This window comes from Lacerta agilis, chromosome 8 (genome assembly GCF_009819535.1).
Source record: "Lacerta agilis isolate rLacAgi1 chromosome 8, rLacAgi1.pri, whole genome shotgun sequence".
Classification (NCBI taxonomy): domain Eukaryota; kingdom Metazoa; phylum Chordata; class Lepidosauria; order Squamata; family Lacertidae; genus Lacerta; species Lacerta agilis.
Genome location: NC_046319.1, coordinates 31,542,224 through 31,556,577, shown reverse-complemented (window position 1 = coordinate 31,556,577; position 14,354 = coordinate 31,542,224).

Genomic DNA, 14,354 nt, shown 5'->3' with positions numbered 1-14,354 from the left:
GGGGGCGGGGAGCCCAGTAATGGTGAGACACCATTAAAAAAGAGAGAGGGGAATGAAAGGTTGACTATCCAATTGCAAAAGTGTAATTTAAAGACAGACAGATAAATATGAGAAACAGAGAGAGGTTACAACCACAATATACTGTATATTTAAAGCACATTTATACCACTCTAACAGTCATGGCTTCCCACTAAGAACCCTGGGAGCTGTAGTCCGTCCCCCCCTCACAGAGCTACTGTTCCCAGCACCCTTAAACGACATACAGTTCCCAGGATTCTTTGGGGGGAAGGCATGTGCTTATAGAATGATGGAATTACAGAGTTGGTAGGGGCCCAAAGGGTCATCTATTCAAACTCCTGCAAAGCTTTAGACGTGCATTAAATGCATGGTGCAGATTTCTCCAGAGAGAGAGCAGGGGCGGTTTTTAGTGCAACCAATGCAGCCACATCGGGAGCAGCGCTGCAGGGGGCACCACAGCAATGTTGCAGAACAGAGTGCAAGAGGCAGGGGGCGCTGAATTTTTGTGTCGCACAGGGCGCCAACGGAATTTGAGAACCCAAAGTCCGCCACTGGAGAAAGCGGGAGAATGATCCCTTTATAGGGGAAAACTGCAATCCTTCAGGTGTTGTTGGACTCTGCCCTTCAGACCCAACTAACAAGGCCAGTGGGTCATGGATACTGGGAGGTGTAGTTCTGTTGTAGTTTGCAGAGTTCTACAGAGGCAGCACAGAAACTAAGGAGCAGGAAGCCGGCAGCCAGTGCCTCTGGAATGGTTTGTAAGAAAGAAGGCAGGTAAGTGGAGGCTGGCTGAGGGCAACATTCACCCTAATGGACCAGCATCCACTATTCTAACTGCACATTCTTATCCCACTTAATAAACACCAGTTCCCAGCTGGTATAAGTTTGTAATATGGATATGCCTTGGAATTTCCCAGTCTCAACCAAGCGAATGCATCGGTGCTAAAATTGGTGCTTAATGGTTAAAATCTTCATCTGAGGCCATGTTCCAGGTGCTCCAACCGTTGGAAGTGATGTCAGGGACCTTTATATGGTGAACTGTGGAAATCCCTCCCCAAATTTGGGGGCGAGGTGTGGCTCAGCATTATAGCACATATTTTGCCTAGAAAGGGACCCAGGATTGATCCCTGGCATCTCCAGGTAGGGCTGGGGATGTCCTCAGTCAGTGCAGGCAATACTGAGCTACATAGGTATGGCTCGGCCTATTGAAACTTCCTATGTTCCTGTGTTCTAATGCAGTTCAGTGAGTGCCTGGGTTGTTGCTTTTTCAGGCATTGAGTAAAAAGTATTTTGCTTGCTCACATGCTTTTAGTGGCATTTGAATGCATTCTGCTGTTTGGATGCTCCTCTCCTCTGCTTTGTAATTTTGATCATTTGGTGACATCAATAGAAGCAAGAACATTTCTATCAAATGGCAATTTGACTGATTTGTAATTGTGTATTATAATGTTTTCAATTGCTGATTTGTAAGCTGCTTTGGGGTTCCAACACACACACACACACACACACACACGCACACACACACACCACCCTTCTCCATCACCATCCATTCAAACAACCAAGAGGCATGATCTCAGTTCAAAGACATATTTGAGGCAGGCAAAACCACTCCAGAAGGTAGCAAAAGCTTGGCTGGTGAGGGTACGTGGTCTAGAGCAGAGTTTCCCAAAGGTGGGTCTCCAGCTGCTATTGGACTACAATTCCCATCACCCCTGACCACTGGTCCTGCTAGCTAGGGGTGATGGTTATTGTAGTCCAACAACTGTTGGGGACCCAAGTTTGGGAAACCCTGGCCTAGAGGAATACAGGCCTAAGATTCTGCCCCCTGTCCCAGCCTTCCCTGACTGGAGATGCTCTCCGGGGCTTTAGAGAGAGAGATCTTTCCAACCACACCTACCTGAGACCCTTTTAAAGTTGGAGGTGCCTCATCCGAGCCTGTGCTCTGCTCAGGCTGGCCACTTGTGCATTGCCTGGAAAGGGGGCACCAATTTGCACAGGCTAATTGATATGTATAGGTACACATTTATAAATAATTTCAATAGAAACAGAGTACATCTCACCATAGCGGGGCAGAACACAACCAGGTCTGAGTCTGTTTGCTTCCTCAGTTGGCTTATCCAAGTCCTAAGTACTGGTGGCCTCTTCAAAGCCCATGCTTACCCATAATTCTTTACCTTCAAACTGGAACTGGACTTGTCAGGTCTCTGTCCTTCAGATAGAGAATGACTTCACACATAGCTGTCCTCTTTGTTGCTTGTGACTAGACCCAGGCTCTCTTACATTGGTGGCCTATTGCTCCACCTAGCCCAGCTTTTTCTAAAATAAAGGCAAAGGCTCTCCTAGGACTTAAGCAGGGGGTTCTCCCAATCTCGCTACTGGAGAAGCCGGGGATCGAACTTGGGACCATCTGCATGCAAAACATGTGCTTCCTCACCAAGCTATGACCCCCCCCCGTCCCCTTTTGTGAAAGGGCACAAAAGTTTGCATCTAGCCTATCCAGGACTTCCTCAAAGCCATATGCGAGCCCCAAGTAAACAGTATAGAGCCATGTTGCGACAGCATTGCAACCATCCAAAGGAAAACAAAGTTGATGCCTTTTTCTTTCCTCCCTTTTCAGGGAAATCAAATGTCGATGCTAAAGCGCATTGTGGAGCAGAGCATCACCTGTCTCTTGTTTATCTCTAGATTAGCAGGGTAAAAAAAAAAAAAAAAATGTCACTGCCAACCAAGAAGTGAATGGAACACAGACTTAGCACCTGCCACTTGAAAAAAAGAAAAGAAAAAACCATCTATAGGAGACTCTCTTGTTGATTCTGTAAGCGCCCAGGGGTGCAGTTAAATAACTGCATTGATCCAAACAATACCGGTGATGATTAAGACGGCTTTTCACATGAAGATTCACTAAGGCAGGGGAGGGGAGGGGGAAGAAGAGGGGAGGGGAAAATGTTTTGCAGATGTCCTTACTAAAACTGTATCACTAAGAGCCACTCCAAATTCTTTGGCGGACCAAAACACCTTTTATTTTTCCTGCACCCTGCCCTGCCCTGCCCGCACAGGCTTGGCAAGAGGCCAGATTCTCTCTTGGCTTGAAAAGAATTCTATAGCTGGAGGCTAAAGTAGAGAACTGCCATGATTTAAAAGAGAATTGGCTACAGTGGGAAGGATAATACACCATATCGTTAAAATGCAACCGGCATCTTACGCTGCCTACAGCTCTCCAAAATAAAATAAAAAAGTGCTTACTCTTCAACTATTTACAGAGAAAAGATGCAGGAACAAATCAAAACCACAAGATAGATGAGGTTTAGGTTGGATAGAAATTGTTTAAAAAATAAAAGCGCCGTCTTTGGGGCGCTGCTCAAACAACAGTGCATCGTACCCAGGAAGGATCCAAGTGAGGTGAAGGGAAATATCCACTACTCTGACCCTCCTGCTCATTTATCTCAATTAAAACATATACCAAATGAATTAATAATGAAGGTCAACCAACTCTAAAGCTTCATTGAGAGGCACAGATTAAACACATGCACACAGTGGAACGTCACTTAACGCTCCCGTTTCCGTACCGTCAGCTATTTTCAACGCTTGAAATGTTGCAGAGTTAAATACTTTCCAAAGGCTTTGATGTGAAGGCTTTCGATCACAGCCCTTCTCCAGATGGGGATGCTTCAGAAGGAAAAAATAATTTATCTTGAAATTAAACTTAAAGGATGCACATTCATTGTCATTGTGTTTGCAGAATCCTCATGGCCACGATCCAACCCTGCACACATGCAGAGGGCACAGAGGGTTACCTCTGTGCATGTGTCATTAGCGAGCAAAGGTAGTAGCTGATAGCGAAGGAAGATGGTTTGTAGGGAAAGGTTGGGATCAGCCCACCTGGCCTCTTCCTACAGCCCCAGGCAGCATAGACCTCTTCCAGAAAATGCATCTAGCAGCCCTTCCAGGGAACCGATCTGCAGAATTAAAGATGGAACTGTAACTGCAACTACATGTTTTGCATGTAGAAGACCTCAGGTTCAACCCCCTTACATCTCCAGGTCAGGCTGGGGAAAGACTTCAGTTGGACACCATGGGGAGTCAATGCCCAGCAGTGTATACATTACTGAGGTACGTGATCTCAAGGTAAAAGGCAGCTTCCTTTGTTGTTCCTATGGTGTTCTCGCCATAGCTCAGTGGTGGAGCTTGTTTGCTGCACAAAGAAGGTCCCAGGCTCACTTGAAGACATATTTAGTGAAAAAGTCAGGTTGCAGGCTACGGGAAGGGCAAGACATCTGTCTTGTGTTTTCGATGGTCAGGTCATCAGGAGCTCAGTTCAATGTGCTGCTGAAAACAATACTTCGAGGAGGGCTTCTCCAGATAGCCAAACCTAGGCTACATACTTATTTACCTCCAAACCTAGGCTAGATACTTATTTACTTATATACTGCTTAACATACCTCTCCCTGCTGAAATCCAAGAGGCCCCGATTAGCATTCCACTGGCTCTCAAAGAGATGCCTGTTTTAATCACTCCACGGTTTTCACAGGCTTGTTCTGCTGCCCACTGTAACTGTGGATCTTTCTTTAGTAGAATTGTTTTATTGTTTGCATGTTAATTTCTGTGGACATATATACATTCTAACTGGCTTCATACTTGTGAGCCATTTTTACAATTAAGTGGCATATAAGTAAATACATCATTCATAAATGATGACAGTGGTGATGCCAGCATAGGCTTCTAAGCTTATTAGATCAGAGCTGCCCGGTGTGATTTCTCATCCTTGGGTCTGGCAGTAAATGTGCATCCGAGCATCCAAGAGAAAGTCAGCACTGCTTTACCATTGTGCTTTCAAACCGTTTGCATGTCACCTTTATCTTCAACAACAGAAAAACAATAACAAAGGTGGCAGATGGTGGGCGGAGGAGGGAACGAGGAAGGGAAGTAATGCTCCTTAACTCCTTGGTTTGAAATATATTATTTTCCCCGGCATTATAGGCAATCATCTGTGAAGGAAAAATGCAGTTCCTAGCAAAGACATTGAGGAGCACATTTTCTTCTCCCAGGGCAAGTTAAAATTCATCAGGCTAAACCTACAAGGTGTCCTCCTTATTCAGGAAGCAAACATGGTCTAGTAGACAAATAGGGCTTGGCATTTCTGCAGGAGTCCAGCCTGTATCCTTTGGAATTGCTGTTTTCATCAACTTTGATAGGGGTTGCTTCCCCCACCCCCCGATATTTAGGATCTGCAAAATGAACTGGCAGCTCCCTATGTGGGTGCCAGGCAGGCAGGCAGCGCAATGCACTTCCACTAGGCTCTGATGGGAGGGAGCCCAGACACCTGATGCAGAGCCACACTCTTCTCTCTCTCTCTAGGAGAATGAGGTGCAGTCCTAATCCCAAAGGCCAGGACCCAATGCAGCCTGCCTCCCTGCAAGGTGTGTGTCATGAGGGTGTCTGGTTCTGCCCTCTCACACTCTCAGAATCATGCACCCAGTGCTGCCGCCCCCACAGCCCCAGTCACACTATGCCAGTGCTTTTGGGAAAGCCACGACTGTTTAAAGCGGTTTGGTGGTATGTTAAATATATGGTCTGATTGTGGCCTACCAGAGCTGGAAGGAATGAGGGGACAAAGAAGCAGCAGAAGTGTCTGAGCTTCTCTCAGAACAAAAGAGAAAATTCTTTACAGTAGCACCTTAGAGACCAACTGTGTTTGTTCTTGGTATGAGCTTTCGTGTGCATGCACACTTCTTCAGATACACATGAAAGCTCATACCAAGAACAAACACAGTTGGTCTCTAAGGTGCTACTGTAAAGAATTTTCTATTTTGTTTCGACTATGGCAGACCAACACGGCTACCCACCTGTAACTTCTCTCAGAAGAAGCAGATGGGTAAGGTGAGGAAACAGGATTGGTAGGAGACCCGGCCCTCTGTTCACTTTCTGGCAAACTGATGTGGGCAATCACAATGGGGAGTCCTAAGCGCCATGGGCAAGATGAGGCCGACTTAAGCAATGATGCGCCTAAAAAAGAGGGTTTTGACCATCCAGCAAAAATCAGCGTTGCCACATATCGTACTTTACAGAGAACCATTCTCTCTCTGAAGGCATCCTGTGTTGTGAGGGCTGCCCAGACCAAGTCCAGTTTAAAAATAAAGAACACTATGAAAGGAGCCCTGAAGGGACACTGATGTTGTCCATAAGCAATTGGCACCAGAGCAGCAGATTGAACAGGCCCACAGCTCACCTGCTCACAGTCTTCCCCAGGAGGATAAGATGTTCTGTATTTCTATTTAAATCGTAGTAGTTATTTCTACATCTGCATCCATACAAATAATCATATCTATTCAAATACTGCCTTCTTTTGTACACTTTTAAAAAAAAAGAAATGTGTTTACACACACACACACACACACACACACACTGCCTCTCTTTCTTTCTTTCTTTCTTTCTTTCTTTCTTTCTTTCTTTCTTTCTTTCTCAGCAATGAGTAAGGTACCACCCAGGAAAAAATGGGCCCCAATGTCCCTTTTGCCTTCCTTGCTGTAAGGAGAGAATTTTGGAGATATATATGTAATGCAGAGTAGTTAATACAAGTCTTAGGAAGATTGACATAACACTTATCTAAATGGATAGTGAGATCTCAAGATAGGAGTTGCTCTCCAGTTGATAGGAACTTCAGAAGCTCCGAGTCAAAAACCGACTTCATAAAAAACCCCAAATGCACACACCTCACCTTTGCCAATAGATATTCTGTAAGGTAGTTTATAGTTCTCTGCCAAGGGCATATCATTCAGACTTTTCCATTTCAGCAGAGAAAGGCGGGCGGGGGGGGGGAGACACACTAACTGATAAGCTAAAATGATGAATGTTCCAGAGGCTGCACAAAATAAGCAAAAATACCCCCAGAGTTTTGGAATTTTTTGGGGGGGGGGATCTTTTCCAAGTTCAGTGGAAACTCTTAAAATTTCCAAAACTTCATTGTTTGTATTTCAAATTATACTAAGCTCTGTGTTATCGTGATTGCCATCCAGAATATTGCAAATGTCTGAATCTTCAGAACATAAAAAACGTATTAAATAAAACTTGCTTTATTTCCAAATTAAGTGTTAGCTAAACTGTTTAATCATCCTGAACTGTACACATGAAATAAGTTATTTTACCTCATAAAGGTAATACTAGACCAAAAAAAAAAGTTCTACACATTAATGTCTTCCAATGCACATAACTATGGACTTATGAGGCAAAGTCATATACAAGGAGCAATAAAAAATATTGTTATGTATTTTATATGAACTGTTATTTCTCTAAATATTGGATATAGGAGGTTTAAAAAGCCCAAAAATATTAAAAATCATAATGTTTATATGTTAGGAGGCTTTTTATATGTAACAAATGCAAAAAGGTGGTTCTGAATATTGATACACACGGAAATTCAAGGGATATTCCTGCTATGCATTGTGGAGGGGTGGGTTGCGTTTTGAGGTCATGCATTCTCTTCAGGAAATCAAAGAATCATAGAATTGTAGAACTCCTTTAGCTGGTCCAATTTCTTTTTGATTACAGGCTTTTCATAGCACATTGCTCAATGTTCATAATGGACATAAGAACTAAAATGTTACCATAAATTTTTTTGTGTTTATTTTTTATTACAAGTATAGATGTCAGTTTTGATTTTTCTCAGCTTCTCAATTTCTCATTCTTAAATTCCATTCTCCACATGAGTTTGCAATTTTAAAAAAGTAAAAGAAAAGTGAGAAAAGAAAAAAATATGAAAATTCATCACTATTTTGGTGAAAATTTCTCCTAACACAAACATTTTTTTGCCCCGATATATACGCTTTTTGCAAAGCATTTCCCCCTTATATAATGCATTTCTGCATTCCATTTTGCTTGGCTGGAAAACTGCATTGCAAAATTCAGAGAAATGCAGATTTCAAAGGATGGCCATGTTTCATTTCGCACATTGTGCTGGAAAATGGGAATTGGGTAGGTTTGCCTATAAATGTGAACTGAATTGAATTTCTCCCCCAGTCCTAATTGCAACTATAGCCATACATTTGTGGGTCTTACATTTGGTTGTGCATATTATATAGGGGCGCTAGTTGTATCCACAGGCATGTCCAACTGCTGTACTTATCTACCGGTAGATCACTGGATGTCTGTGGTAGATCACTGGACGTCTGTGGTAAATCGTGGTAGATCTCTCCCCTCCCCCCCAGAAAAAGCTTTGGCTCCCCCCAAAAAAGCTCAACAATGTCAATAACAATGGGTAGTCTCTGGGGAGTTGGACATGCCTGCTGTACTGTATCCTTAAAGTGCCACCCCCCACCAGCAACCATAAATGTTCCAGGCCAGAAAAAGCTTTACTGCTTGATAACGTATATACAGTGATACCTCTGGTTACGAACTTAATTCATTCCAGAGGTCCGTTCTTAACCTGAAACCATTAACCTGAGGCACCACTTTAGCTAATGGGGCCTCCCGCTGCCACTGCACCGCTGGCACACGATTTCTGTTCTCATCCTGAGGTAAAGTTCTTAACCCAAGGTACTGCTTCCAGGTTAGCGGGGTCTGTAACCCAAGGTGTTTGTAACCCGAGGTACCACTGTACTGGCACTTCTTCATCTCCCATTTCATTGTCTGCATTCCAGAGGCCAGAAGAACAGAAAGGCAGTTTCCACAATTCAGTTTTTAATGTTGTGCAAACATTAGCTAACATTTTATCTAGAACTGGCATAACCAGGCACGCCTGTTTCTTTGGGGCAGGCTTTGGATGGCTATTTTTCAAGCCAATTAAAATTAACGAGGAAAAGGGATTTTACCGGCTTTCTGAGTTCTTTCATGAGATGACCGCCAAGAACATTCTAAGGATATAAAGCAAAGCTGAACTGGATGATAAAACGGTATTAGCTACCTCCACACTGATAATGTTCATTTCTTCCTCAATCATTTAAAGGACATCTTCCTTTATACAATTTGTGGCAAGGTGGAAGGAGTCCAAGAGCAGGAACCACCGAAATGGAATTCATTAGCAAATCTGAAACGGTGGCACTTGATCTCAGCAAACCCTAGGAATGTCTGGCTCACTGCAGAAATCAGTTCTCCCTCGTAAGGAGCTGCATCAAACTAAGATGACATAAACACCATACATTTCAAGCACCATGTCACCATTTTGAACAGCCATGGCTTCACCCAAGGAATTCTGGGAGCTCTGGCTTGTTAAGGATGCTGAGAGTTGTTAGGAGGCCCAGAGTTCCCTGGGAAGAGGGATCAATACTTAAACTACTCTGTGAACCGCAGGCACATCAGTCCTGTAAAGCATAAAAAGAAGATACAAACCACCATATAACCACTAAACCCCCAAGAGAACCAGTGTGGTGTAGTAGTTAGAGTGCTGGATTCAGACTTGGTAGACCAGTGTTGAGGCTCCAGTACTTTGGCCACCTCATGAGAAGAGAAGACTCCCTGGAAAAGACCCTGATGTTGGGAAAGATGGAGGGCACAAGGAGAAGGGGACGACAGAGGATGAGATGGTTGGACAGTGTTCTCAAAGCTACTAACATGAGTTTGGCCAAACTGCGAGAGGCAGTGAAGGATAGGCGTGCCTGGCGTGCTCTGGTCCATGGGGTCACGAAGAGTCGGACACGACTGAACGACTGAACAACAACAGACCAGTGTTCAAATCCCCACTCAGCCATGAAGCTTACGGAGTGACTTTGGGCCAGCCATTGCCTCTCACCAAACCTAGCTTTCGGGGATGTTGTGGGGATTAAATAAGGAAGGGGGGAAACTGTGTACACCAGCTTGAGCTTCTTGGGGGGAAAGGTGGGGTATAAATGCAATAAATAAATACAACAAATGAACAAACCACACCTGTTTGATTTATTCCTATGCCTTTTTAACCATAGTTGTTCAAAGCAAGACTCTGTATGTATGCACACAAATCCCAACAGAAATCTGTTGTTAGGATTCTTTTGCCTGTCAGCAGCACATCTACACATTTCCCCAAACTTTGCTAAGCAGCACAAAGTGAGGCAGAAATAACCAATTGTTCCATCCGAGTTCCACCTGACCTTCTATGCATAACTTTACCAGGATGTTTGCAAATCTCAATTGGAGTGTCGTGTTTTATTAAAATACACATATATCTCAGTGGAGGGATCTGTACTGCAAGTCTGGCTTTCTATTATCCATCAATCTTGGAAATATTTTTGTGGGGGGGGGGAGATGGTTTTGGCCAGTTTAAGAGCCTGTTGCTTCCCTTTCTTCTGCCAGAATAATGAAATGTGAGTTATCTGTTGATTAGCCAAGAAAGCCATGTTCCTGTGTGGTGTTCTGCTTTTGACCTGCTACTTAGCAGTGCTACACATCTAAAGGGATATGACACCACTTTAAACCGTCATGGCTTCTCCCAAACGATCCTGGGAACTGTAGTTTGCAATGATGATGCTGATGATGATGATGATGATGATGATGATTTATTTATACCCCGCCCATCTGGCTGGGTTTCCCTAGTCAGCGGCTCCCAACAGAATTAAAAGCACAATAAAACATCAAACATTAAAAACTTCCCTGAACAGGGCTGCCTTTAGATGTCTTCTAAAAGTCAGGTAGTTGTTTATGTCTTTTACTTCTGATGGAAGAACGTTCCACAGGGTGGGCACCACTAAGGCCCTCTGCCTTGTTCCCTGTAACTTTATTTCTCACAGTAAGGGAACCGTCAGAAGGCCCTCAGCACTGGACCTCAGTATCCAGGCTGGACAATGGGGGTGGAGACACTCCTTTGGGTAAACAGGACCGAGGCTGTTTAGTGCTTTAAAGGTCAGCACCAACACTTTGAATTGTGCTCGGAAATGTACTGGAAGCCAATGTAGATCTTTTAGGACCGGTGTTATCTGGTCTCTGAGGGTTCCGAGAGTTGTTAGGAGACATCTATTCCACTCCCAGAGCTACAATTCCCAGAGTTCCCTGGGAGGAAGGATTAATTGCTAAGTCACTCTGAGAATTAAGTCCTAAGGGTATTGCTTCTTTAATAGCTTGGCCCCATGTAGCAGCTTTGCCTTCAACACTCAACAATATTAGTATTATTCCTTTTTCATCGCTTATCTGAAGCAGCTCTCTGGGGCTTAAGATAGAGGTCCTTCTATTTCCTATTCGCCACAACCCTCTTAGCTGAAGACACCATTGGTTGATTATTTGCATGCAAGCAGTTGCACTGACACTGAGCTAACCCAATAAAGTGGAAACTTTGCCAGCCCTAAGGTCACATTCACTTTCTGGTAGGCCCCAAATGGCAGGCAGGACCACAGATAAAAGTGGGCAGAGCAATGAAATCTTACCTTTCTGTGGTAGGTTAGTTTCTCCACACATATCTTTGTCTTCCAACCATGCAGACAAGAGGCATTGTGAGAGTTCAAGGACACATTCTAGTCAGCCCAAAAGACTCAAGGAGAGTGCAAAGCACAATCAAAGAAGAGTCTTGGGGGCCAAGCAGAGATGTTTAGAAGGCCACATCCAGCAAAATACATAACCAATGATTACTTTTTACAAATTCAAGAAAACAAAATGGAGAATATCTATTTGTTTTTCCTTGAGAGGTGCATCTGAAATCTTGCTATAATCCATTCCCATTATAAAGTTGTATCTAGCCATGGGTAAATTTAGCAACTGTTTTGGGAACCTGATGGAAAGAGAGGAGAGAAACCCCATTGCTCCCTCTTTCTCTCCACCCCATCACGATGGAAACCCCCCTTTTAAGCCTCATTACAGTGTCTATAATTTGTGATTGTGCATTACTGAAATTGACAAATAGGCGGAGGGGGGTGAGGAGAAGGGGCAAGTCAAGGAATCTTCTCACGCATTGGACGAGGGGGGGGGGAGGAAGGGTCCCCACCCACCGGTAGCAGCTGGGATGAAAATGGCTAAAAGCAATAAAAATCCATTTTACCATTTAGTACAGTTTGTCAGACTTGAGAAATGGGACTGAATTTCAAAGCCGTCGGCAATCTGGCGGCAATCTGTGGTTATTCAGTTGATAGGGCCTCTGTGTGTGTCTTTCCCTCCCTGTTCCCTCTTCTTCCTTCTTTATTTACAACTCTTTTGATAAGCCTTCAGCAAGTTACATAGGTTCGTCCTAGTTGTATCTTGTTTGACTGGATTAGAATACTTGATGACAGTTTGGATAAGTCTGAGGCAGATGGTTCTTGACATTTTTCCTGCCATCAGTTACAAACCACGCAAGGAAATTCTTTCATCCTTTGTTTATCCTTCACTTAGAAGCCACTATAGTCGATCGTTAAACTTTCATTTTTCACAGTGCTGATTAAGGCATACTACAAGGCAGATGTTATTCAGTGCTGGCTTCTTCTCTCCCCCCCCCACCACCTCTTTCTTCTCCTCCTTAAACACAAACACACACACACACACAATTTACATTTAGCACCAAAAGCTAGCTTTGTACTTGTTGCAGTGGATCAATTCCCCTTTCAAAAGCACCAAGGTCAGATCCCTGAGCACCGCAACTTTGTTGCGCAACTAAATGTTTCATAAAGTTTGCTTTGTGCTTTTTTTTTGTTCTTGATAATAGGGACCTGTCCACCTTGTTTACAAGTTTGCAACTGCCAAAGGAAATACAGGCAGCTCTTGATACTCCCCCAACACAATTAGATGAGAGAGGCTGTTATTTAAGATTCAGTGGTTTTTATACCTTCCGCCACCCCCACCAGCCAAAAATGAATAGAACAGGAAAAGTGGGGGGAGACAGAATTACAGTTTTTGGCATATGACCCAGGAGTAAAAGACATTATTTTCCATATCAACATTCTGAACGAGCAAATAATTACAATTCCCGCAAGCAGACGGCCTTATTTACAAAAGATAATGCACTAGCACTGAATGCATTAAAATGTATGTTTTCTCTCTTCTAGGACCTGTGGCTAGAGAAGACTGTATTTGTTATTATCTAAATTATACATTTCTCAGAAGGAACCGCGTTGTAAACAACACAAGCAGAAAAGCACAGTTGAGATATTGCAAAAAAAAGGAAGGGGGGTAAATACTGAAAGAACTAAATGCACCTTCTGCTTTGTTGTGTTTTTTAAAAACCGTATTGGCGTTTTCATGAAAATATATGGAAAACATTTTGCTTAAAAGCCCCCCCCCCCATTCTATCATGACTCCATATAATAACAATCCCAGGTGCAGAGTGCAGACAGGATTGTAGCCCAAACTGGGCCACTGAGAAACAGGATCAGCATGCTCTGGGGAACCCAAAAATATTTAAATCAGAAATTTAAGCAAGCTTTTTAAAAAGCCCAATGAAAACTGTGTGTGCTATGCAGCCTGGAATGTTTTGTGCCCATTGGAAAAAAGAGGGCCAGCAAAATGCCGCAGGAAACATCCCCTCAAAAAGAGATGGTTAGAGCGCTGAACCAAGAGATGGGAGACTCAGGTTCAAATCCCCACTCGGCATGAAGCTCATCTTGGACCAGTCACCACCTCTCACCCTAACCTACCTCACAGGGTTGTTGTGAGGATATAATGGGGAGAAGGAGAATTGTGCAACCACCTTAAGCTCCTTGGAGGAAAGGTGGGGTATAAACAGTGCTTTTTTTCTGAGGACACTCAAGGGTACACAGTACCAGCACCTTTTTCCCCCCTAGAAGAAAAGCACTGGTTAAAGGTGTGGCAGTTACTGTAATAACTTCATGGTGAGTACCAGTACTGGATATAAATGTCATTGTCATTGTCGTCGTCATCATCATCATCATCATCATCATCTGCTTTGCACAATGGATTGTTTGCTGTCCCTCCTCAGTTCCTGTTTACACTGGCTCCGCCTCTCTTACACTGAACACGCCCCCTTAAACATGTCCACATTTCCTTGGATGCCAGAATGGGACACCCAGACATCCTTCTGTTCTTCAGAGTAAAAAGATGCAGGCATGGTGGTGGCACTTACAAAGTGCAGGTAGATATGAGTTTTTCGAATGCCCACCGCCAAGAAAGCAAAACAACAAGAGCAGCCCTGCAAACTATAGTAACAACAATAATTAAAGCAACTACACCCAGGAAACCCCTCCCGGATGTTCTTATTTCTGCTTGCAGGAAGGAGGTCTGCAGGACATTCTCCATCCCTACTTTAGACCAGCGCTGAAGGATCCTGTGCCCCCCCCCAGATGTTGTTTGACTCCAATCCCCGTCAGCCAAAGTATCAGCAAAGATCCCCCTAAATGTCAGTGTTTACATATTAAATGTGGGGAGGTCTATGGTCAAGAAAATAATTGATATATTTATTCTGTCCAAAACTATAGATATTTTCTTTTCCAGTGCCTTTTTTTTTTACAGAAGGTGAA